Below are 26,152 nucleotides of genomic sequence, written 5' to 3'. Positions count from 1 at the left end.
AAAAATGAAATAATAGAATTTCTATTTATAACCACATGAACCCCAGATTAATTTCTTTACTTAAAAGATAAAACCATCAATTCTAAAAACCAAGCAATAGATCTTTATAAAGAAGACAAAGTACAGTCTCCTACAGCCTTCAGTAGGATTTATTTTATAGTCTTTAGTATATATTAAGCACTGTTCAGGTACCTTCATTCAGCTCTTCTATTTGATAATTTATGCAATTTAAGCAAATAGCCACAATTTTTAACTGATTACCTGTAGTAACAGAATATATATATTTTATATCCATTATTTGCTCATAAGTGTATTAGAATCCAGTCAAAAGAAATAGCAGGCCATATTTCTATCACACTGATATCCACTTGAAAAGGAAAGAACACAACATACAACAACAACAAGAAAATCTTCAATAAATCAACTATATATAACAGAGCAGGAGCTTGGCTGAAAAGTACTGTGGAAAAAACAGGGCCAGATGGGATTGTTAGCAAGGCTCCATAAAGGAAATTATGTCAGGTCTTGAGAGAAATATTGGTGAGATTAGTATAAATGAGATCAGTTGATAGGAAAAGGCATAAAGTTATTTAAGAAAGATTATCCTACAGCACCAGGTAGGATAGGTTAAAAGGGAGAATGACGAATGTTAGGGAGCTCAGTGAGAAGACTATTGCTATAATACAGGCATGTGGTGCTGGGGACCCAGACCAGAGTGGTGGCTGTTGAAATAAAGGCCTTGAGATAAACAAAGAATCTGAAACTTAAAGTACTTAGTTATTTTAAATGTCCAAATCTGTTAGAAATTGAAGTCTAATACTATATTTTAACTGTATTTAAATATTTTAGAACCATATACAAGTCAAAAATGCATTTTTAACAATTTACTTTTGTGGAGCAAAATAACTCTCCACACTCATCTTGGACAGTAGAGAGGCCTCAGGGTTGCAAATTTGTTTACAGTGAACTCCAAGGGGCTGCCATTGCCAAATCTGCCCACATTGTAGCTTCGTGCTTATAAAACAGCAAGTCAGTAAAGTACATTTTTCTTTTTTTCTGCTTCAGCAAAATAAGTAGACTAGCTTTTAGCATATGGAAGCATTTTCATAGAGCAAGTTCCGGGGCAGGGGGGGTTGGATAATTTGCAAATGCCATCAGATGAAATGTGTACTCTCAAATGAGGCTGATTAGGCAAGGTTTCATGTGGCAAAAGTTGTATTCAATAAGCCTTCTCCTTTTAGCAAGAAGGGAATGTTCAAATTTGTATAAAATGCAGCAGAGTGATCAAGGAAGATACAGACTAAGCAAAACCCATGAAATTTAAGGACATCATTGGTGATTTTCAGAAAAGCACTTTTATTTGAGTGTTGAGAACTGAAATTCAAACAAATTTGTTTAATTTTTATTTTAAATTCCTTTTAGAAATATTCAAGTGGTGACAACAGGAACAAGGCAGAGTAGGGAAGTGGTTGGAAAGGGCAGTGAGTCGACTGAAGACTACACCCATATCTCTTCCTGACACTTGTGTCTCTGCCCCCCTCACTCTCTCCCTCCTCCCACTTCTTTATCTTTTACCTTTAATCATAGCTGGAGGTAGTGCTTTAGGTGGGGAAGGGGTATACATGAAGAAGTATGAGATGAGAAAAGAAAACTAAAAGATGTAATAGTCAGAGCTAGTATCACTGGATTGGCATTTATGAGGAGGCATTGAGAGGTGCAGGGAAACTAGAGGAAGGAATACAGAAGCAGGATGTATGAATCAAGGTGATATGGGCAGTAACCAGGTAAATTCACAACTGATATGCTTTATCTTCTCCAGGAAACATAGCCAAAAGTCATTGGCTATACAGATAAAAGGCCAGAACCAAGAGCTTTAACGTTTTCAACTTCCTTAATTTCTCTAATTCAAATATTCCAGTGCTAAAGAATCTTGGCTGAAACACCTACACGAGCAAATAACAAGGGAAAAAACGTTTTTGTATAAACATCAGTAATTTAGCCACAGGGAAACCAAAAATGTGCAAATAATAACCTAAATCACAGACTTGATATTATAAATAATCCTAAAATACAAACCTAAAAAGAATTTGAGATGGTTGTAATGAAAATTTTAACATTCTTCTTATATTCTAACCATGACCAAATACCCTACCTATGGCTTTGGGGGGAAGTAACAAAGAGGAACAGAAAGGTAGAGAAAGAGGGAAATAAAAAGGTAAGAGCATACAAGGGAATATTGATAGAAACTAATAATGTGAATAGAATTCTATCTTAGCAAAAGCACAGAACTAAAAGCTACCAAAAGAACTGGAGCTTTACTTCCCACTGGCTCTCAGGCCTCATTCTCCAGGGCTGGTGCAAAATTATACTGAGTATTAGGGAACACAATTAGCCCTGACTATATTTTCAGGCCATATGTGTTCTTATACTTTGATTAATATTATTATCTAACTTTAACTTTTCTAGGTGAATGAGAAGATGCTGACATAAAATTTCAATTTTTACCCTTTCTTTGTGAATCAAATCCATGAAACTTTCAAGACAGAGAAGATAAAAGTAAATTCCTTGTTCTACTTATCTGCGCCAAAGGGGTTGCCTAGGCCCATAGCTGAAGCAGACTAGGGATCAGAGACCTTGAACTGCTTGCTACTTAATACCTGTTCTCTCTAGGCAACTGAAACTTTTGCTTTGATAGTTCAAGACTAAAAGCCAGTTTTCATTATTGGCCAGAGGGAACGTATTTTAAATTAATCACTTCATACAGCAATGCTTCTTTTCAGGAAAATGATGAAATGTAGTTCCAAACTGTCCTGAAGTCCCAGTTCATCCTCATTTATTGCTCTGGGAGTTAAAATTCATTCAGCGGCATTGCAAAGAGGATTTTTTACAGGTGAGTCAAGTTTTCTAATTCTCAATCAACCAACAATGTACTTACAGACTCAGTACACTAGAGACTCAAGAGATGAAAGAATTTTGCTCTCTGATAATTGGAATTCTAATTGGGAAGGGAAATTAACTCAGACTAAAGATAAAGAACTACACTGTTTGGTATTGAGCATTAATTAACAGAAATTCAAAGATTAAAAACTAGAGTGGGCCAGAAAAGTCCAAAGTGACTTTATGGAAAAGATGGAAAGAACATATTTAGATTTGAGAGAGAATCAATAAAATTTGGGAGAAAACCAGTAATAAAGGCAACAAAAAAGTAAAATTGAACATAGTATTAGGGATGGGGTTGGGGGTTGATGTAAGGTATAAATAACCAGTTTAACTAAAGTAGGTGTTTGTTAAGAAACATGGTTAAATAAATAGGGTGAGGCTCATACATGGAATGCTTTGAATACCAAGAAGACCAATACAAACTTGAAGTTAGTCCAATGAGAGTCACAACTGGTTACTGATCAGAGAAGCAACAGCATGAATTTCTTTAGAAAGGCTGGTTTAACAGCAACATGGAGATAAAGACTGGAAGCCAACAAAGAAGTAGGTGGAGTCATTTAGGTGTGAAGTGATAAGAACCTCAACTAGAATAATAGCATCCATTTATGAAACATCAACAGTATTTGTTGAATGTCTGAATGTTTATCATGTGCATTTGAATAACACAGATATGGTATTACTGGCTCACAGAAACAGTCAGATAATGAATGTTCATTGCTTTAAGTCACTAAATTTGTTATAACAATAGATAGCTACTCTAGAAGTGAAGCCAGCAAAAGGGACACCAAGTAAGTTTAGAAAGGCAGGAGGGAAATCAGAAAATAGACTGCCATTGAAAACCAAGGGGTGAGGGGAGTTTCAAGCAGCAGATAGGTAGATAGGGTCAGAAGTAAAAGAAGAATACAGGATGCTGAAAGGTTAAACAAAATGTTACTAAACTTGGTATTACACAACTAATTAAAATGAGAAAATACACAAGAAAGTGCTTAGAATAAAAGGTGATCAAATTGTTACTTTCTGGGCTTCCCTGGTGGCGCAGTGGTTGAGAATCCGCCTGCCAATGCAGGGAACACGGGTTCAAGCCCTGGTCCAGGAAGATCCCACATGCCGCGGAGCAGCTAAGCCCGTGTGCACAACTACTGAGCCTGAGCTCTAGAGCCCGTGAGCCACAACTACTGAGCCCATGTGCCGTAACTACTGAGCCCGCATGCCATAACTACTGAAGCCTGCATGCCTAGAGCCCGTGCTCTGCAACAAGAGAAGCCACTGCAATGAGAAGCCCGCACACCACAACGAAGAGTATCCCCTGCTCGCCACAATTAGAGAAAGCCCACATACAGCAATGAAGACCCAACATAGCCAAAAATAAATAAATAAAATAAATTTTAAAACTGTTACTTTCTTCCTTATGAAGAGAATGATAGGGAAGTAGTGCAGGCAGCTGATAGACACCACAAACTTAATTTATATTCCTAAGTCTATGGGTCAACTAGTAATTGATTAAATGCCTAGTGAAAGGTATGCCTCATATACAGTAGTATTTTTTGAAATACACTTCCATTTTGATCTAACATTCTAACTTTAGTCCTATACTTTCCCCTAACAAAATATGAAGCTTTGAATTTACTCAGACCTCCATCACATCACCTACCATTTGGTGCTATAAAGTATTATTCATGTAATTTTTTGGCTGCGCCACACAGCTTGCACTCTTAGTTCCCCGACCAGGGATTGAACCCAGGCCCTTGGCAGTAAAAGCTTGGAGTCCTAACCACTGGACCACCAGGGAATTCCCTATAAATTATTATTTACATGTTTGCCATCCCTTCTACATGTAAATCCCTCCAAGGTAGGGACTGGTAGCTTATTGATCAGTGAAGCCCCAGTACCTAGAACAATACCTAATCCATAGCAGATGTTCAGTTGCTAATTGAAAATTACTGGATGTAGTAGAAAGACAATGTCTTGACAAACATATTCATACATCATTTCTAAGGAATTAAGATTTTTCTTCTATTTGTGTCTCTGTTGAACAGTATCTCTTCACTATAATTGCCTACCTAGCACTGTCCCATTCTCCCACCTTAGAAAACTAGTTGAGGTCTTTCTATCATGTATGTTCTGTTCTGCATCTATATATTTTTCAGATTTCATCTCTAATATTAAAAAGACATTTAAGTGTCCTCTTACCATCCAAGTTAGTAATACGCCATGACCTAAACTGAGTATTTTGCTCAGAAAATGCATCCCCAGAAAATAAAATAATCATTAAAAACATAAAGGTGAGTGGGGAGTTCCCTGATGGTGCAGTGGTTAAGAATCTGCCTGCCAATGCAGAGGACATGGGTTCAATCCCTGGTCCGGGAAGATCCCACATGCTGCGGAGCAACTAAGCCCATGCGCCACAACTACTGAGCCTGCATGCCACAACTACTGAAGCCCTAGCGCCTAGAGCCCGTGCTCCACAACAAGAGAAGCCACCACAATGAGAAGTCTGTGCACCGCAATGCAGAGTCGCCCCCACTCACAACTAGAGAAAGCCCGCATGCAGCCAAAAATTTAAAAATATAGTAATAATAATAGCAATGAAAACACATTTATTAAAAAAAAAAGATGAGTGAAGAACAAGTTAGTATCAATTGTTAGACACCGTTCATATAAGTGGTTCCTGTGTCAGTTTTTGCATGAGTCCCTTGAGTTTCCATTTCTATAAATTCTGAAGAATTTACACATTCTTCATTTCTGTAAATTCAACTGCATTTCTGACTCAATCCTAACTCAACTCTAACTGAAACCTCCATCTCAATTATACTGCACAATCCTAAATCCATATTCTTTCCTGTCCTTTCTTCCCAGGTCATTCCAAATGTTGGTGTAGAATGTCAAAATATTTATTTAGGTATATCAAAACCTAAAATTCCATATTCCCTTGCTTTCAAATTGATAATTGCCTGAATGAAGTAATTAAGAGGCTATTTTTAGGAGAAACTTAAATTGAAGTAGAAGAAATAAGAAAATGAGGTGAACTTATTAAAAAATTAACATTTAAAATAAACATTAGATGCTTACTATTTAAGTCAATTTAAGGAGCAAACCAACCAAATTTTTAATTTTTAAAATGGTCCTGATAACACAAAATTAATCTATAACTTTGCCCCTTGAAATAGAAATAGGCTACTACCAATCTTAAGGAGTCTTAATCAGGACAAATTCTTACATTGAAATTGTTTGTGGGCAATCATGCAGAACAGCTGCCACCCAGGATGACTAAAATAACACAAATTAGATGTAATTGAGTTAAAGGACCACACCAGGTTTGTAATTCAATTTGTCCTTCGTGGTTTGGGTTTGGGGTTTCTTTCCCCCTCCAGCAAACCACAATTTGAAAACTTCATCAAATGGGAAGTACAAAGGAATAGGAATATATAATGCAAATATTCAGCATGAACAATTTACATAAAATCTACTTTAACAGTTTAGACAAAGTTTTTTGTAAAAGTCTGAATGCAACAAGCACTTACTTCAGCTTTCTTAGAGGGTCCTATTTACTAAAACTTCTTACTGCCAATTTCTCACTCTATCATAATTTATCCTAGATATGAAATGAGTTTTGTTTTTATCTAGCTTCCTAACTTTGCACACTATTTACCTAGAACTACACAGTGAATCCCAGGTTAGATTTAAGGCCACTTACAGAGTTCAGTCAAAATCCTTAGGGTTATTAATAAGAGTCAAGGGTAGAGCCAGAATTTTTACCACAGTGGACATTTCAGCAGCCTCAGATATGGTTGATTATACACTGCTGATAGATGTGGCTAATTACATTGTCATCACTATGTTGATCATTTTGATTTCTGTGGATCTAGCCAGCATAGACCTGTCCCTAGAAGAATGTTTGATAAAATGTTTTGAAACTAACTAATCCCAAACCCTGGTTTGGGATCTACTCATTCAAGGCAATTTGATCACTGAGGGATTTTTAAGGAAAAGAGGCTTAGAAATATAGTGTTGCCTCTCACCACGCCCTTGGATGTCATGGATTTGAAGTAAAATTTGAGGTGAAGAATTTTCCAAATGAGTAGGTTGCACAATCAGCTCTCAATGCCATGATAATAGTTTCACATAAAACCAAAGGGTCTGATGTAATTAACAGGCTTCATTTCAGAAAATCCTATTTAACAAGATTTCTCTGGTAATTATGGTTTAAGCAGAACACAGCAATAGAAGTGTTTATCAACTTGATAACCAACCAGAAAGCAAACTTCCCTCTTTTTGAGATTGATTACCTATGAAGTATTTGGACTCTTGCATGTATTAAAAAGCCATTTTGCCCTGAGAAGAAAACATATGAAAATTTTACTGGGACAAACTCTTGCTTTTTACTCTGGCAGATACAGACATGAAAGGCACCTGGCCCAGTAATTCCTCCTTGCATAACACTCCAGAACACCACAAGCCTAACCCCTCTAAAGCTTAGGTTCTTCCCAGCTTTCCTGAGACTCTAAAACCACACCCAACAAGGTTAAGCTTCTTAGGTTGTTCAGCCAGTAGAGTTATCAATCATGTCAAATGAAGAGGGAAAACGATTTTTTTAAATCGTATTTTATTTTAACAAAGTTGGTATCAGCAATACACACTTTTTCTAAATTAAGAGAGTTAGCTATTCAGTCTTCTGCCTGCTATCTGACACCACCTGAGGCATACTATAAATCTTCCCGAAAGACAAGGCAAAGAAGTACTACTGGCTAATTATAGGGGTTTCATGTATAAACCAGATGCTGGATATAAAATGGTTAAGACTATTGCCAGCTAGAACATGCAGAAGGCACTCAAACTATCTTGGGAGCCTAATCTTTACTTTTATGCCAAAAAAAAAAAAGTGGTTCCAGTCTTAAACGTGGAAGAATGCGCTAATGTGCAATGCTATCTTTTATCTTAAATCCACTCACAGTGAAAGTCATTTCCACAAATTTAAAAGGCTTGCCTGCACTGAATTAAATAAATCTCAAATTATATAGCCATTATCATTTTACAGATGGAGAAATGTTAAGATTATATTGTAGGGGGTGGAGGAGGGATAAATTAGGAGTTTGAGATAAGCAGATACAAACTACTATATACAAAATAGATAAACAAGGTCCTATTGTATAGCACCAGGAACTATACTCAATATCCTGTAGTAAACCATAATGGAAAGGAATATATATATGTATAATAATCACTTTACTATACACCAGAAACTAACATAACATTGTAAATCAATTATACTTCAGTAAAAAATTAAAATTAAAAAATTAGAAAATTTTTAAAAAGATTATATTGAAGTTAGAGAATAAATATCCAACTTTTTCCACCAAGGCAGAATGACCACAGCTATACAACATATAGCACACAACAGTCACACAGATCAAAAAATGTCCAAGGGATAGCCTGGGATACATCAAGTACTGTGCATTGTTCAAGACTCACCTCAAATCCTATCTATTACAGTTCATTTTCCTCTCTCCATTATACAAGTTTTCTATAATGCTATTAAATTGCTTTTATTTTAATAGTAATTTATTTTCAAGTACAAAACTACAATTCAATTTAAGTTTGCAGGCAAAGAAAGGAAAAACAACAGAAATACAAAGCATGTCAATGGTATCCTAACTGCCCTTCTCAGTTACTTGATTAATTTGAATTCTAAAGTTCAAGAGGAATCAAAAACAGTAACTATTTTTTTATCTGCAAATCCATATTCCAAGACCAACACTACTAAGTCTACGAACAGAAAGAAAACATGTTCTACTGACATAAGTATAGCAAACTTAAATTTGGAACTAACCAGACATCAGCCATCTTTTTAAATTCATATGAAACTACTGAATAAGGAAACAGACCCTTCCTTCCATTATTAGTTCAAAATGTCTTGCCTCAACTGAGATGAGTCTGAAACATTCCAGAGTAGTTTACCTACTGAGTTATAAACATGACCATTCCATTTCAGCATAGGTTACATGTAGAACAAGTTTCATATGTGTTTATAAATACTTTGATTGTGAAATATATACTTTAAAAATTGTAATCTTAATTTTTTACATCACAACAGAATAGTCTCCAGATGCAGAAACGACACAGCAAAACACTGCTGGACTTCATGCGATCAAGTGTCAGTTTTGTTCACCAGTCGGACATTAAGCTTTGAAAGACTTCTCACACCCCCTGGGGTGACATCAATTTGCAAAGAAGTACAATGAGGAAAAAAAATGCATTTCTTTAAACTCTGTCCTCAAATAAATATCTCCTTTTGTCTACAACTGTTTTTTTCTTTAAAGAGGAAGTTTACTGGTGTCTGCACCAACCAAAAGAAAAACAGGTATTTTTCAAGGAGGTTAAAAGTTTTTTAGAGGTTTTTATAACAAAAAACAACCAGTCTCAAGAAAGTGAAAAGTGGAATTTAGATTAGAGAACCTAACACAATAACTCCACAGAAAGGATTAGAATTCAAGGAAAGTGGCAAATTTTACATATGACTTTCTATTCCAAGGTTATGTAAATGAGAGAACTCATGGAGAATATTTCAAAAAATATGAAAATACAAATATAACCAAAAAAATAAAACTTAACTAAAAGGTGGGTCACTAACTTTTGTAAAAGGCAGCAAAATGACTCAGAACATTAGCGTTGGAAAAAACTGTATACATCAAGATCAGCTCCTACGGGACCTCCCTGGTGGCGCAGTGGTTAAGAATCCGCCTGCCAATGCAGGGGACACAGGTTTGAACCCTGGTCCTGGAAGATTCCACATGCCACAGAGCAACTAAGCCCGTGCGCCACAACCACTGAGCCTGTGTGCTGCAACAACTGAAGCCCGCGTGCCTAGAGCCCGTGCTCCGCAATAAGAGAAGCCACCGCAATTAGAAGCCTGCGCACTACAACAAAGAGTAGCCCTTGCTCACCGCAGCTATAGAAAGCCCGCACGCAGCAAAAAAAAAAAAAAAAATCAGCTCCTACAATGTTACATATTAATTTTCAGCATTGTTCTATCTAACACAGAAAACTTTTCCTTGGCCTAGGAGAAATGATAAAAACTTTAGGTGATCTATTTTGGGTACTTCTCTCACTTTTAAGAACTCTCTCAAATAACGAAATAACCCACCCTAGTGCTGCCGTTAATTTATGCAGAATCTTTACCAAGGAGCACAAAATAACTGGCAGTGGTTATCTTTATTATTTCACAAAACATCCCTGGGTAAGTTAAGAGTGAGAAATAATCTACTAAATGTTACACATGGGAAATTTTAAGAGCAAGGAGTGACCTGCAATCACAAAGTGAGTCAGTGATGGGCTGGGACTGATTCCCCCATTTCTGACTCCTAACTCTTTGTTCCTGATATACGGTGGTACCTCTAAATCTTTAAACACTCAAAAGCATATAATAAGTGCAAACATCTGACAACTACTTTCTCAGAATCTCCCATTCACTTTGACTTGACTTAGTCCTACATTTCTTAGCTTTATACAGGAAAAAAAAATCAGATATTAATAGTCCAATCTAATTAAGCCTAGAGCTTGGCAGTAATAATAAAGGACAGTTATCAAGTCCTTTCAGTGGTTTACTTTGAAGATTAAATGATCATTATAAATATTCTTCAAGGAAGAGTGACAAACAGCACAAGTTTCATCTATTTCAATATTATTAAATTACTTATATTTACTTATAGGAATGATTTAATAATTTATAACTATTGATTTTTCTACTTTATATTTATATTTAAATTACTTATATTTACAACCTAAATCAAAGTTTCATTTTATCAGAATATATTCTCTGAAATAAAACCATTACTTAAAAGAATCCTAGAGCTCTAAAAGGCCTAAAAAAATTATCAAGTCCCCTCAATTTACAGATTTCAAATTTGCTTCTTGGATTAATTTGGGAATTTAAATTAAGTGCTAAACAGAAGCAATTGAGGAGGGAGGACTTAAGCATATGGAAAAGGGAAAACCAGATGTACACATACCACAAAGAGCCCTGGGTACATTTAATTTTCAGCAATAGTTGGGGAGGTGGGGTAGGGGAAAGGGAGGGGAGAGGGTGTTAATGTCAGTGATATCCTTTGAACTGGGTCCAACAGTGTTTCTAAGACAGTCTAAGTTTTAAGTAAAACATTTTTTCCCCCAGCCAGCAATTGCAAGCTTCTTCCTTATTTAATGGGCATCAGAAATTATACTTGCTTGCTATAATTTTTTTCTCTTTTACCTTCTAATTGTCCATATGAGATTACAAGAGAAGAGGAAAATTCAAGCTAGTCCTAAACATGATACCATGTGGTAGAAGCTGAAAAAGTGTGGTAAGTCATCATCTGTATGTGTTAATATAAAAAGATCTCCAAGATAAATTGTAGAATCTGGAAAGGAAGTTTGACCAATGAGAGGCAATATGTATGATACTATTTTTGTGGGGAAAGCACACACAAACACCCAAACACAAAGCGCTGTATGTCTTTCATAAGCCTATTTATCTCCCCATACATCTGTCTGTAAGTCAATGCACATAAAAAGGTTTGCTTTGGGACTTCCCTAGTGGTCCAGTGGTTAAGAATCTGCCTTCCAATGCAGGGGACATAGGTTCAATCCCTGGTCGGGGAACTAAGATCCCACATGCCACGGGGCAACTAAGCCCGTGCACCCTAGAGCCCGTGTACCACAACTAGAGAGCCCATGCACTGGAGCCCGCGCACTGCAACTAGAGAGCTTGAGCACCACAACTACTGAGCTTGCGTGCCACAGCTAGACAGCCTGCACACTGCAACTACTGAGCCCATGCTCTGGAGCCCATGCATCACAACTAGAGAGAAGCAAGCACACCGCAACACAGAATGCGTGCACTGCAATGAAAGATCCCACATGCTGCAAAGAAGATCTCATGTGCCGCACCTAAGACCTGATGCAGCCAAATACATAAATAAATATAAAAAAAAAAAAAAAAAGAGGTTTGCTTTGAAGGACAGATACCAAACTGAAAATAGTCATCATTTTCTGGTGTTGGTGGGGAGGTGACCGGGATTGGGGATTGGGGCAGTCAAGAAAGAGTATTCTGTGTGTATGGAGCAAGGAACAGTATGATCAAAAGTACAAGGAGATGGCGAGCTCAGGAAACTATGAGGAAGCTGGTGGGACAAGAGTAAATGTATATGTGTGTTTGGCAACAGAGTTGGGGGGAGGAGGAAATGTGGCAGAAAATGAGGCGAGAATAAGTAGATTGGGGCCAGACTATGAAGCCCTTACATGACAAGCTAAGGAGTTTAGACTTTATCCCTTGAAGGTAATGGAGGCCGATCAAAGGTTTTTTGAATATGATTAGATCTGTCTTTAGAGAAAGAGATTTGACAGCAATGTGGAGGATGGACTGGAAAATGGAAAGCCTGAAAGTAGATAAGCAGCTCTCCTAAGAACTGAAATGAAAGATGAAAAGGGCCTAAACAAGGGCAATGGCTATGAGAATGAAGAGAGGAAACGAACATATTCAAAAGCGATTTTGGAGATAGAAGAGACAGGACTTGTGGATAGATTGGTGGGGAGCCTAACAGAACATAAGGACTCAAGATGGATGTGATGTTTCCAGCTGAGAGGATGGGGAGCCACTAAAGAAGAGAGAGAATACAGGAAGGGAGGGGGTATTTAAAGAGTGTGTGGAAAAATAAGATTGGGATTTGTTGAACTACATGCTAGGCTATCAACTCTTCGCAAGCTCCAAAAGGATAAGGCTCATTTGCTAATTGTCTCTGAGCTGTACCTAGTGCAACACCATGTGCATTTAATTCAAGTTTGTGAGGATGGTGCTAATGCTAACCTATCCCAGGATAATTGAGACTTGACAATATTTAAGATAGCTCTTCAAAGTGCCTGTGTGGAAAGGAAATATGAGACAAGGTGGTTTGTTTTAGTCATTTCCAAAATAAATTTCCAATAATAATAGGGCTTTTAACAAGAAGTCTATTACTAAAAGCAGCCTGAGGCAGACCATAATACCGCTCAGACTTTACATTCCACACATTCCAATAATCAAGTCACCTCACCTTTAATTCTCTTTCTTGTTCAGGAACCTGTAGTACCACTTAAGATTCTAAAACCTGCCACACCCAATAGTCAAACATAATCAGAGCCATTTAAACAATTTGAAAAAAAAAAAAAAAAAAACTGATGTTTTATTTGGAAAACCTTAAGGGGGGGATATAGAAAAAAAACACCATTTGTTCTGGTTAATGTTGTGCAATGTTTTCTGGGGTTTGCCTGGTAGGCATGTTGAAATCATAACTAAATAAATCAATTCCGGCAACACAAAGAAACAATATTCCCTTCCCCCTTGGATGCCTGAAGGAAAAATGGCATCTTCTCCATAATGTGCACACACTTTGGAGCTGTTTTGTTTTTAATCCTCTGCCAAGTCAAGTTTTAGTTTTATTTTAATCTCAGTAACCACAGTAAATTACAAATCTTTGACAAGTAAATGCTTTCTTCCTCACCAAAATCCCACTCACTTTCCTTTCTAACTTCTGGAACTTAAGAGTTCAATAAATGCCTGCACTGCTGATCTTTTTTCATGAGGAAGAAAATAAATACACTATAAATTAAGTGTATTTCCTGACATTTACAAGTTAGTCTACATGTGAAATAGGTTAAGATAAAATTGTATCTTTCCTGCCCATCTTTTAAAAAAAAAAAATATATATATATATATATATATATTCACACGTACTGTAGGGGAAAGAACAGCATAGAAAGTCAGCAGATCTGAGCTGAAGTCTCATACATTTCAGCGGGCTGTGTAATGTTAGTAAAGCAACTTAAATTTGGTTTCTTTGTATCTAAAATTAGGGAAATAGATGAAATGGTTTTTAAAGGCCCCTCCCTTTCATCTTAAAATCCTGATTCTTAAGATCATGGCTATTACTTGATTTTTCTTTTTTTAATACATGAAAAGCAGTCACTCAAGAAAAAAAAAAAATTCCTAAGAAACAAACTAATTTTTGTGGTAATGGAATAAACCTCAGAAATTACCTAATCCGTACAGCTTTGAAACTATATTCCAAGAGTTATAAATTTTTTTATTTATTGAAAAGGTTCTACTGTTTAAAGAAAAAGATTGGAAACTACTAATCTAATCCAACTCTATAATTACAAATGAAGAAACTGCGATCAAGATTGGAAGAAGAAATACAACACATCCATAAAAATACTGTGAGCTGTTAAACATCATAAGAGGAAAAGGGTCATGATAAATTTTTTTAAATGAGGATATTAAATTCTATATTTGAAAAACTGTATATAAGTATAAATCCATTTTTCAGGGTAATAAATTCATTGTATCATTTTCACTAAAACATTCTCACTATCAATATTCAAATAATACAAAATATACAATGAAAAATGCAACAAATGATCCAAAATCTCACCATTGAGATATATTCAGTATTAAGATTTAGTGAATATCACTCCAGACAATTACTCACATATACAGATGGATAGATGGATTAACAAAAATAAACTTATTATTTCTAGGATAAAAGTATACTCACTTTTAAAAATAAAAATATATCAATTTTAATTTTACTTGAAAGTAACAGAAGCTAAAACAAAACGGAAGAAATTTTAAACCTTAGATAATTGCTTCTTCACTCAAAAAACATTAATTGTAAAAAATCCATGTTTAAGAAAAATGATAAAAAACCATAGAGGAGATTAATATTACTTTAAAACTACATTAAATTTTAGACTATATTGACTGAATTGTTGCTACGAAAGATAAGGAGATTAATAATTTCCATTTCCCTTCCACCTACCTCCCAATTGTTCTTTTTTAATTAATTAATTTATTTTGGCTGTGTCAGGTCTTAGTTGCAGCAGGCAGGATCTTTCGTTGCAGAGCGAGGGCTCTTCATTGCAGCGCACAGGCTTCTCTCTAGCAGTGGCGCATGGGCTCTAGAGCACGTGGGCTCAGTAGTTATGGCACAGGCTCTCTAGTTATGGTGCACAGGCTCCAGAGCATACGGGCTCAGTAGTTGCGGCACGCGGGCTTAGTTGCCCCGCAGCATGTGGGATCTTAGTTCCCCCACCAGGGTTTGACCAGTGTCTCCTACATTGGAAGATGGATTCTTAACCACTGGACCACCAGGGAAGTCCCCCAATTTTTGTTTTACTTTGCCACGATGTATAATGTTCACGTTCATATTCTGTTCTGTTACCACAGTTTTTTTTGTTTTTTTTTAAATTAATTAATTAATTTATTTATGGCTACATTGGGTCTTCATTTCTGTGCGAGGGCTTTCTCTAGTTGTGGCAAGCAGGGGCCACTCTTCATCGCGGTGCACGGGCCTCTCACTATCACGGCCTCTCTTGTTGTGGTGCACAGGCTCCAGATGCACAGGCTCAGTAACTGTGGCTCACGGGCCCAGTTGCTCCGCAGCATGTGGGATCTTCCCAGACTAGGGCTCGAACCCGTGTCCCCTGCATTGGCAGGCAGATTCTCAACCACTGCGCCACCAGGGAAGCCCTACCACAGTTTTTACAGTTTCTAAATCTGAGATTTATACATAAATGAATTTAATATTCAAAACCAGTTTTTATTTTGACTCATCTCTTGGTTGGCTAAATTTTAACAAGTAGGTTTTCCAGAAAGATCCCACAGATGCTGTATTCTCAGGGTTCTTTCACATTTGAGGATTATATATATGCCTGTTGCCTTTATTCTTCAACAACTTGGCTAGATACAATGTTCTTAGTCATACTTTCTTGTATCTGAACTTCGTTGACACAGCTTCTCTGGTATTGCACTTTGTTGTGGAGAAGTCTGAGACCAGTCTAATTTTCTCCCTTGCTGGTGACTTTTGCTTTTGTGTGAATGACTGAAGAAGTCTTTCTTCAGGAGCAACCAGGATATGAGTTGATACTGATTCTTCTTTACCAATTTCAGTATCCAATGTGTATTTTTGATCTGCAGATTCAGTTGTTCATTTCAGTGAAGTTTTGCTGTATCAATTCTCTAAATACTTTTTTAGTTCCATTTGTTGAGTCCTCTTACTCACAGGACACCAGTAATCTTTTCCTTGACTCACCTTTGTGTCATATCTTTCATTGTTAACCAATTTGCTTTAATCTTTCACCCCTGTTTTTACTGTGATTGTTTCAACTTTTTGCTCCAAACCATTAAATTTTCAGCCATCTCTATTCTATTCCTTACTGGTTCTCACTTATTAGTTTTGTAATGGTGCTGTTCTACTCCTTAATTTGTTTCCGTAGCTCTACAATCTCACTTTTCATCAATATGAGTGCATTTTTTAAAGTGTATTTATTATTTTTATTATGTATATTGTGTTTGATTTATGTGTGTGTGTATACATGTAAGATAAAACCCAAAAGGCTATAGACAAAATTTTAATAGCTTTCTGTTGTAGTCAGTGATTTTTATTTCGTTTTTGCCTACCTTAATTTCCTAAATTTTTTCACAATGAACATATCTGTTACTCGTACACTGATATTGAGAGACACACATATATATACAGCTTATATAGCTATAACTTAGATAGCTATAAGTATTTTCCCCCATTATTTATTTATTTATAACATCTTTATTGGAGTTTAATTGCTTTACAATGGTGTGTTAGTTTCTGCTTTATAACAAAGTGAATCAGCTATACATATACATATATCCCCATATCTCCTCCTTCTTGCTTCTCCCTCCCACCCTCCCTATCCCACCCCTCTAGGTGGTCACAAAGCACCCAGCTGATCTCCCTCTGCTATGTGGCTGCTTCCCACTAGCTATCTATTTTACATTTGCTAGTGTATATATGTCCATGCCACTCTCTCACTTCGTCAGAGCTTACCCTTCCCCCCTCCCCATGTCCTCAAGTCCATTCTCTATGTCTGTGTCTTTATTTCTGTCCTACCCCTAGGTTCTTCAAAACCATTTTTTTTTTTTTTAGATTCCACATACATGTGTTAGCATAAGGTATTTGTTTTTCTATTCCTGACTTACTTCACTCTGTATGACAGACTCTAGGTCCATCCATCTCACTACAAATAATTCAATTTCGTTTCTTCTTATGGCTGAGTAATATTCCATTGTATATATGCGCCACATCTTCTTTATATATTCATCTGTCCATGGACACAGGTTGCTTCGATGTCCTGGTTATTGTAAATAGAGCTGCAATGAACATCATGAATTATGGTTTTCTCAGGGTATACGCCCAGTAGTGAGATTGCTGGGTCGTATGGTAGTTCTATTTGTAGTTTTTTAAGGAACCTCCATACTGTTCTCCATAGTGGCTGTATCAATTTATATTCCCACAGTGCAAGAGGGTTCCCTTTTCTCCACACCCTCTCCAGCATTTATTGTTTGTAGATTTTTTGATGATGGCCATTCTGACCAGTGTGAGGTGATACCTCATTGTAGTTCTGATTTGAATTTCTCTAATGATTAGTGATGTTGAGCATCCTTTCATGTGCTTGTTGGCGATCTGTATATCTTCTTTGATCTATTTAGGTCTTCTGCCCATTTTTGGATTGGGTTGTTTGTTTTTTTGATATTGAGCTATAAGTTTTAAGAGAACTGAAGTACCCAGGTAAGGACTAACAATCTTTATGCCAATGATTCAAAATGTATAACTTTCCAAGAATAATGCTCTTCCTCAAGCTGAGTAGTGGTAGTCTTTGAAAAATAGTAAACTAAGCTGTGCCAGTATTCTGATCACCAGCACATGATCTGTCTCAGACAGAGACACACAGCACATGTGAGTGAAAACCTCTCCTTTTTTCCTGACTGATCTTGTTCTTGTTTCAGAGGTTAAGCACGTATAGACCTCAGATGATTTCTCCATCAAAACTGTACCTAGACAAGGAAATTCCTTTCAGAGTCTGATAAATTGTTGATTAATATGTCCAGGCTCCATCCAGCGTTCTTGAAAATATATTTCTCTTAAATGTATTTCCTCTTAGATATATTGTGGATATACTGATATACCTATACTCTGATGCTTTCAAATTCCTAAAATCTGGGTTCAGCGTCCTGGAACAAAAGCCTAACTAAAGGCTCTTATGAAACGTTGAGCTGAAGAAAACAAGAACTTTCACTGATAACTAAGAAAACAAATGTGATTTATACAAATTAATCATAAAAGACTTGAATGTTTTTTAGGAAGAAATGAAATGATGTCATGAAATGATCAAGTGAAATGGAATCAGACCATTCCTGAATTTGAGTCTCAGCTCCTACGAAGCTATGTGACTTTTTGTTTGTTTGTTTTTTAATATTTTCTTGGCTGTGCCGTGTCGCATGTGGGATCTTATTTCCCTGAACAGGGATCAAACCCATGTCCCTTGCATTGGAAGCACGGAGTTGTAACTACTGGACCACCAGGGAAGTCCTGAAGCTGTGTGACTTTGAATAAACCACTTAACTTCTCTGAACTTGATTCTTCATCTGCTGAGATGAATAGTATATTTAAATACTTCATATAGAATATTAATTTTATATTTGTATATTTCAAAAAAGTTTATAAAGTGATTTTACAAAGAAAGTCTTATTCTTGGAAGGAATAGGCAAATTATAATTGATAAAGAAAAGTTTCAGATGTTAAAAAATATATATATATACGAGAAAGAAGATATAGCATGATAACTTTTGACTGTTTTACAAATGAATCATTAATCATCTAATAACACTTACAGATACATAAGCATACTTATTCCTGGGCTATCTTTATTTTTCAATGCTAACATAAATTTCAAAAGTTAAGTATTGCTCAAAGGAACCCAAGAGAATCAAACAGAAACCTTCTGAAAGTCTAAAAATCATAATCTAAATTTCAGGATTAATAACATTGATTCCTCTGATAAGATTTATTTTACACATATAAACCTCAATAAAATACAGAATAAAAAATAAAAATGAAGAATCTAGAAATCAAATAGAAGAAATGTCACTTATAATAGGTTAATAAAGTTATGTAAAAAACTGACTACAATAAAAGATGTAGCAAGTAACCCTTAAAGGTTCCCTGAAATGTATAATAGAAAAATTCATGATAAATCTAGAGAAAGAGCAGAAAAGGCAAGGTAAGGGTGAAAAGAAGATTTTTAAGGAAATTTCTAAAGGTACCTTAAGAGTCTAGGAAGTTTCTTTTCAGTGTCTGGAATATTCTAACAAAACTAAACTTAATAGCTGTGCCCACATAACACTTTTGGATGCCTAGTTTTATAATTTAGTGATGCAAGTTTAAAAAAAGATGGACAATTTGAAGGAGGATACACTAGTAAAATTTGTTTTTACTCAAACAAGAGTTGGAGGATCTTCAAAAAGTACTGAGACCTTGTTCACTTGGCTCCAGCTCCATTTCGTCAAACTTACATTCAACCTTCCAACACTATTCCAGAAGCCTGTCCCAAATAAGAATAGGGATGAAAATAAACAGGATTTTTTTTTTCACTTAGCTTTTATCTGAATTTTCTGTTTACTGTATTCAGCCTTGATTCCATACCAAGTTTGTTTGACAAGCACTGGTGGTAAAACTAGACACCAAATTTTCCTTCATGAAAACCAACGTGGGTGGCTTCTCTGTATTTTTCATCTTTTTACTAGAGGGTACCTCTTGGTGGTGGCATAAGACCTCATATAGCTGTGTGAGACATTCTGCTACCCAGCCTGACTAGGCATTTAACAGTTAATTTCACCTCTGTGTTCTACTGGATTAATTGTTATCAGAAGATTTGACCAATCTGAAGACAGGAAAGAAAAGAAATACATAAAATCATCATTATCAAATAAAAATAAAGCTTCACGTACAGAGCTCTGTGCTAAGCATTATGCAAAATAAATAGACATGATCCCTGCCTTCCAGAAGCCTCCATGTTAGAACAGATGATGTCGACACAGTCAGATAAACAGACTTTCACAATGTAGAACAGAGACACGATGGCTGCCAGTAGGGCAGAAATAAATCAACAACAGCTAAATATTTACCAAAAGTGAGAGATTTATTATGTGTAATGTATTTTGTATAATACATAGAATAATCTCTGGAATTGGTGGAGGCTGAGTAAAGATACAATTCTTTTGTGTCCTGATCCTACTGCATCTCTGACTCCTTGTGTAACCTTAGGTTTTGATCTTACAGTGACTATTTATTGCCCTATAAAAATAAAATAATAGCATTTAAATTTCTTCCTGGTTGCATACACTGTAAGTGCACAGACTCACGAAAACAGAATATAGAAAATTCTATTATGATTTCTAATGAAGTGAATCAGGATAAAAATTCAATTTTTAGATACCTTATCAAAAATATTCTCACATAAATACATTTCATGATACCAAGTTAACCATTTGGTGACATGAGCTTTTGAAATGGTTGAGATCAACCATTTGATTAGAGACAGGGAATCTGAGTGCTATAAATGGTACTGTTATTCCCCATCAAATATTACCTGTCCTATTTCTCTTAAACTTGTTCTGGTCATCTTTCTCTCTTTGTTCCTTCTTTTCGCCAATTTCTTTTTACCTCTTCTGTCTTCCTCTAACTGTAGGATCTACAAATATAAGATAGATATAAGAAGCTCCCCGAACAGTGAGAGGGACCAGGGACCTGTTTCTCTTTTCAGAAAAGGAAGGAGCCTGTTTTTAAAAATTTTTTAAATGTATCATAAAAAGAAAGACTCTGAATTAAGAGATCTTAGAGATTATGTGGGCCCCAGTCACAGTGAACATCTTTCCGTCCCTCCAGTGTGCCATGTTCTTTTACATCCAGGTGTTTTACACTGCTGGGGTCATCCTTTCACTCACTCTCCGCAGCTTAGCCAAGCCAATACCTATTGACCTTTCCCCAGAGGTAAACCTTGAGTTTTGCTTCCATACTTTTCCTTATATACGTTCACAGCCTCTTGGATTTCTCCTCCCATGGTAGCACTTATCACATCCTATTTTATCCACCTGTTAATTTATCTCTATCCTCCACAAGGTTGAAAAGTCCACGTGGGCAGGAACTAGGACTTTTCCTTATCATCTAGCTCTAGCCCAACACCTGTCACATGGCAGGCATTTAATGAAGGTTTATTGAAGAGATGAATGACTAAGCCAATCACCTGACCAAAACAATTAAAATATGTTCTAGACCTCTAGAGCAGCACTGCCCAATAGAGCTCTCTTCAACAGTGGAAATGTTAACTATCTGTGCTGTCCAGAATAATAGCCACAAATCATATGTGGCTGCTAAGCACTTGCAATGTTAATAGTGTGACTGAATTTTTAATTTTATTTAATTTTCATTCATTTTAATAGCCACATGTGGCTAGTGGTTAATATATTGGACAGTGTAGCTCTAGAATCACAATGGGAATATAAAATATTATGCACGATTTGGTTTGCTTATATTGTTGAATATATTGAACATTAAAGCATAGTTCACTCAAACAATTAAAATTTCCAAGGTGAAATTTCTCTTAAAAGAGTGCGCGTGTTTTGCAGGCACAAATTTTATCTTGTTCGTCATCATCTTATATATAGTAGGTATTTAAAAACACTGTTTAGTTGAAATGGGTGGAGATACCAACTGCTAAAACTTAAAGACTTTGATGTTTCTTTTATTTTCTTTCCAGTTTAAGAATAGCAAGTAATTCTAAAAATCAGACAACCACAGTACAACAAGAAAAAGAAAGATGTTATGTTATCCGGACTGAGTGTCCTCCACAAGCAGCTACCTAAATAAAGTCTTTACTTTCAGAAAAGGAACTAAGGAAAGAAGGTCCCTTAATATGTCCCATATCTCCACCTCTGTTCCATCTTTGCTCATGTTATTTTCTTTGCCAAAAGCCGCTTATCCCAATCCCATCTTCATCTGTCCAAATTCTATATGTACTATATTATCTAGTTCATGTGCCCCTCCTTCATGAAGCATTCATCTTGACAAAAAAGGATGGGATCTGGGAGTCCTCTTAGATGGTTCAATTCTGCTTTGTTCTATAGATGTTTGTCAAGTTCATTAAACACAATGAATGTTGGCCACATAGAATTTAATGTGTCACTTTTCTGAACTACCACCAATATCTATATGTAATATTTCAATTTTTATCATGACAAATTCAGAAAATTAAAAGTCTTCTTAGATGAGTCAAACATCTTTTATACATCAAGCTATTTCTTGATTTGGTGTATTTTCAAACCTAGAGAAATATCTTTCATATGAAACAGAAGAAATCATAAACAAGAGGACTCAGACACTGTGTCATGCAAAACCATGCCACTGAGTGACAGAAAAGATATGCTTGGCGAAATCCCAAGCTACATTCCTAGAACAAGTCCCTGAAGAAATTCTGCTTCCTTATAACACTTGAAAGAGCCATTAAGTCCTAAGTGTATATTACTTTTTTGTGATCAACCCATAAGCAGTAACAGTACCATCATCATCTATATTTCTGGATCCAAGATATGTGCATCAGCGTGAATTAGCTGACTTTAATAAAATTCTTCACACTTCTGAGTATAAACTTTCATGTCCTTTTAAGTAAAAAACAAAAAATCCACATAAATCTTACTAAAGAAAGGCAAGAGATAAGATTATCCTCAATTGTGTCCTCAGTGAAACTCAACGACTTATCTTAACTATTTCTCACTGCAACTACTCCACATCTTTTCTCCTCTCTCCTTTCTCCTCATTCCTGGCAAATGGATTTTCCCTCTTTAATGAGATATCTGAGGTCACATGGTATATCTTCCCTCAGCATCTGTCCTCTCTACCAGGGAGCTCCCCTACCTTCATCCATCTTTTGTCCTTACTCCTCTGATTTCTAAATATTCCCTCCCAATGCCAATACCTCAACGCATACTCTTGATCTCCTTCTTTCCAGACTCCTCCAAGATCTGTCAGTCTGTAATGAACCCTCTCCTCCCCAGTACCTTCTCTCTCCTCTCCAAAGGCTCCCTTACCTCTGCCTACAAATATGTTCCTTTTCCCATTAAAAAAAAAAAAGTCTTCTTTTCATCCTAGTGCTCCTATCTCTCTACTCTCATTCATGTCCTGAAAGAGTACTTTACAACAGTTAACTCCATTCTTTATAGTGTACTTATTCTTTAACTTCCTGGATTCTTCCACCCATATCATTGTACTAAAACTATCTTCTCAAGGCCATCTGTGACCTCAAAACCACTAAACCTAGTGGTCTTGTCTTAATCCTCATCTACTTCCTCCTCCGTGGAGCAGGTGATACTACTGACTAAATTCTAAAATTCTTTCACCTCTTGGTTTCCAAGTCACACACTGATCTAGAGAGCAAACACGAGAGCCAGCCTCTACACCTATAAAATGCCTACCAGCCTTCCCTCACTCATAAGATACAGGAAAAGAAGCAAGAGACTCACACTGAGTCTGTCCCAAGTGGGGAATTAAGCACATAGCATCTCACCTATCAGGTGAGCTCAGGCATGGTATATAGTCTTGGCACTCAGAATGTAAGCCTCTGATTCTTACACCCTTCTGTTGATTATCGGTCATAACAACTCCTCCTGTGATGTTTAAATAAAAAGAACAATGGAATTAAGTTGCGTTAGAGGCTACTGTAACTGACTTCCCAGAACTTCTGGGGGTTCTTCTTTGGCAGAAAGACCATTCACTGCACAGTGAAAAGTCTTTGGGGGAGTACAGTAGGGACCACAGGGACAGTCAAGCTGCAGTGACTGCAGTAAAACAGGGTCACACAGCCTAAGAGGGACCTTTTAATAGCACAATGTCCTGATCTCTTCCTCCCCTCTTTGACCACTCTTGCTAACTTCTTTTCTTCTATTCAAACCCCCAAAGGTAAGTATTTCTTAAGGCTTCATCTTTCATCTTCTCTTCTCTTCCTGTTTCTTTCTCTCTCTTACCATTCTTATGTGCCCCTACCCATTCATTTCAATCATTTAACTAATCTTCTTTTTTTTTTTCCTCAACCACTGTCTTAACGAATCTTAATTCCCCAAACCAGCTCCTCCGCCTAATATTCCTCTTTCTGTTAATGGCAACACCAACGCCCTAGTTACCCAGATGCAAATCGTCCTTGAATTCTCTCTTTTCCTTTACTTTCCACACACAATCACAGCTCCATTCTGCTGATTCTACCTACCAAATGTTTCTCCTTTCTTTTCCTTTTCCACTGCCACACCTTATGCCAGGCCCTGATTATTTTTCACATAGGCCTCTGCAATGACCTCTTAATTTCAATTCTCAGTTCTAGTTTCTCCCTACTCCACTGTATCCTTCCAGTTAATTATACTAAAGCACAGCCACTAGCTCCTGTCCTGTCACTGCTAAAAAGTTTTCATAGACTCCTCACTACCTAGAGAATAAAGTCCAAAATTCTTCAGTTCACTTTTTTTTTTTTTTTTTGCGGTACGCGGGCCTCTCACTGTTGTGGCCTCTCCCGTTGCAGAGCACAGGCTCCAGACGCGCAGGCTCAGCGGCCATGGCTCACGGGCCCAGCCGCTCCGCAGCATGTGGGATCTTCCCGGGCCGGGGCACGAACCCACGTCCCCTGCATCGGCAGGCGGACTCTCAACCACTGCACCACCAGGGAAGCCCCTTCAGTTCACTTTTAAAACCTCCCGTACCCTGGCTCCAAGCTTTATTTCTCATTTTATCTCCTACCACTCTCTTCCATGAAACCTATACTTAAACCTCCCTCAGCTACTCCCTGTTCCTAAATATGTCCCACATCTTCACCTCTGCTCCATCTTTGCTCATGCTCCTAAAAGCCTAACTCCTACCCCAATCCCATCTATACATATTCTATACATACAACAACATCCGGTTCACATGTCCTCCTTCGTGAAGCATTCATCTTGACAAAAGGATGTAATCTGTCTTGTCTATAGAGTCCTCTTGGATGGTTCATTCTGCTTGGTTCTGTAGATGTTTGCATATGTATGCTCTCTCCCGCACTAGATAATAAGTTCTCTGAGACAGAAACAATATCATAATCCTCTAGTTCTTTCTGAAATGCTCAGCAGCGTATCCTATAGTACACATGTCTAGAATATGCACTGAATTAATGAAGTCTCAGAAATAGCTGATGTAATTGTACTCAATTTAAGATGCCAAAGAACATCTGATTCAGAAATAGTTTTGTGTTGAAAAGATAATTTTTGCTTTTAGAATCCTCAGAGAACTCTGAAGTCGCACTCTACCAAAAATCTCATTACATACAGTGTTCCTGACAATATTAGATACGCTAATATCTTAAACTATTTCTATTTCTTGAAAAGCTCCTTTCCTTCTTCTACCTCCTGCTCCTCCTTCTTATCAATTTTTCAGAGGACACCTTTACTTCACCTCATGAAGTTTAATATAAGGCTGTGATGTTGATGTCGCTTTTTCTTTTTCCTTGAAGACAGCAGCTATACCATCGGCCCTTCCTCAAAAAATGTTTTTGGACAAGGCCAAACTTCAAGATGTCATTTAGGAACAAGTTTAGACCATACCTTATTGCAGTGATATGTTCCTATTTTCTACAAATGCTCTGGCTCTGTTCATATACAGTCAGAATATAGGGCAAGGTTTAATACTATTTCTCCCAATATATCTGATCATTCGTTAATATTACAGAAATACTTCATTCATTCTTCCATGCATAGACTTCATATGCTTAAAATCTCAACCTGATATGCATTTTGTTTTGACAATGATACTTTCAAGAGTTTGGACAACTTTTTTTTTTTTTTTTTTTGCGGTACGCGGGCCTCTCACTGTTGTGGCCTCTCTCGTTGCGGAGCACAGGCTCCGGACGCGCAGGCTCAGCGGCCATGGCTCACGGGCCCAGCCGCTCCGCGGCATGTGGGATCTTCCCGGACCGGGGCACGAACCCGTATCTCCTGCATCGGCAGGCGTACTCTCAACCACTGCACCACCGGGAAGCCCTGGACAACTTTTTTTAAACTTCCAGTTATCATTGTCTCTATAAATGAAGCCAGGGAGAACTTTCTACCTTTGGTTTGGGCAATATTTGGTGTACCTATCGAGAGAACTGTTGAATCTTTTGTAATGCTACTGGTATTATAGTATCAACAAAAATTAAAGTAGCAACAAAAATTAAAGTCATTCTGGAATTAAAACACTGGAAAGAGTGACTAATATTTTATTCATTCTGGCCTTCATTTATCCTAATGAAGAACTTTTTTTTAATACCTATATATTAGTTTTAC

The 26,152-nt window shown here is 36.8% G+C and overlaps 1 protein-coding gene across 4 annotated transcripts in view; it reads right to left on the bottom strand.

Moving 5' to 3' along the window:
- RAD51B (RAD51 paralog B) overlaps positions 1-26,152 on the bottom strand; it is a 641,700-nt gene that overhangs the window by 496,585 nt on the left and 118,963 nt on the right. The gene's annotated exons all lie outside the window — the stretch shown is intronic.

The sequence above is a fragment of the Monodon monoceros genome, unplaced genomic scaffold (assembly GCF_005190385.1).
Source record: "Monodon monoceros isolate NGI ecotype Baffin Bay Population unplaced genomic scaffold, NGI_Narwhal_1 Super_Scaffold_21, whole genome shotgun sequence".
NCBI lineage: Eukaryota > Metazoa > Chordata > Mammalia > Artiodactyla > Monodontidae > Monodon > Monodon monoceros.
This window is presented reverse-complemented; position numbering and strand designations above follow the sequence as displayed.